The 1547-nt window shown below is 38.1% G+C and overlaps 1 pseudogene; it reads right to left on the bottom strand.

Annotated features, from left to right (window-relative positions):
- Positions 1 to 634: 634 nt before the first annotated feature.
- Positions 635 to 1091, bottom strand: LOC125351287 (annotated as a pseudogene).
- Positions 1092 to 1547: the final 456 nt, after the last annotated feature.

Here is a 1547-nt window from a genome sequence, read left to right as displayed (position 1 = left end):
AGGCTTGCTTCTGACATTTTTTGGTGACTAAGTAGAGAGATGAGAGAGTCTCTTGGACTTTCTTGCCTGGGTTGACTTTGAACCTCAATCTCCAGACCTCAGCCTCCTGAGAGTAATATTTTTTTAAAATCTTAATCACTGGGTAAACTGTTTCTAAAAATGTTAAGGCACTGAATGGCCACTTCTCACTTATGGAAACTATTCAGACACCAGGCAGTTTTCACAGTTGTAACTACTTTCAACGTCCCATCTGTATCTGTAGCTTCTATTATTGATGATGTTCCTGTATCACCTTCCTGTGGTTGTACCTACACTATCTCTGTAATCTTATCTGAGTATATTGGAAACCGTGTATACTGGTATTAGAAGTAGGAAATTGAAAGGGAATACCAAAATTGAGAGACACAGGGTAAAAAAAGACAAACAACTACAAAAGCAATACTTGCAAAACTGTTTGGTGTAAGTGAACTGAACACCTCAGGGGGGGAAAGGGAAAGGTGGAGGAGGGAGGGGGTGTATGAGGGACAAGGTAACAAACAGTATAAGAAATGTATCCAATGCCTAACATATGAAACTGTAACCTCTCTGTACATCAGTTTGATAATAAAAATTTGAAAAAAATAAAATAAAATAATAAAAAGGGTAGAATTAATATTTTATTGTCATTTATAATCAGTAGTTGGATATATAGTCTCCATACTTCATACTTTCGTAAATTGAAAAAAATTACAAGTTTTCAAACAGCTGACTGGTAATGTATTTCAGAAAATGTGGTTACACTAATTCATTAAAGGTGGTTTCGAGCTTTTCCTTATTTGCTCCAGAAAATTCCCCCACCTTCTCACCCTTTTTAAAAAATTGGAAGGTTGGCATGCATTTGACTTCACAGTCTGCGGTCACATCCTGACAGTCATCCACATCGACTTAGAGGAACATCACATTGGGATACTTTTCAGACAGGGCGTGAAAGAAGGGATTGATCATTTTTCAAGGTCCCACCACGTGGCTGAAAAGTCAACTAATACAAGTTTATCTCCTGCAGTGTCCAAGGCTTCCTGAAAGGCTTCCTTGCTGTCAATCTGCTTCATCATCTTGGCTGTTGGGAATGAGTTGAACGACTCGTAGAGAGAAATGGAAGTGGATCCCAGGTGCCAGACGCTGTTCTTTTTTTTACATTTCTATAAGAAAAGTAACCTTGAGATGACTAATCTAGTATTTGTTTCCTGTTTTACTCTCCTTAGTTCATCTGTCTATACACACCCATTCTATTTAGCTTGTCTTAGCCCCTTTCTCATTAGAGATGGATGCTGACTTATACATGGTTCAGCAATTAGAATTTTTAAATCTCTGTGTTTCAGGTTTAGGCTAGGCACAGCAGAGGATCACGAGAGCCCAATAGCTATGCCCTTATGAACACAAAAGATGATGCTAAGTGAAATGAACTCCATGTTATGGAAACGACTGTTATATCACTGTTGTAATTACTTTCAACATGCCTTGTGAAACTGTAGCTTCTATTGTTGATGATCCTCTTGAATCCCCTTCCT

The sequence above is a fragment of the Perognathus longimembris genome, chromosome 5 (assembly GCF_023159225.1).
Source record: "Perognathus longimembris pacificus isolate PPM17 chromosome 5, ASM2315922v1, whole genome shotgun sequence".
Taxonomy (NCBI): domain Eukaryota; kingdom Metazoa; phylum Chordata; class Mammalia; order Rodentia; family Heteromyidae; genus Perognathus; species Perognathus longimembris.
Note: the sequence above shows the minus strand (reverse complement) of the source record. Positions and strands in the feature narration are given on the sequence as shown.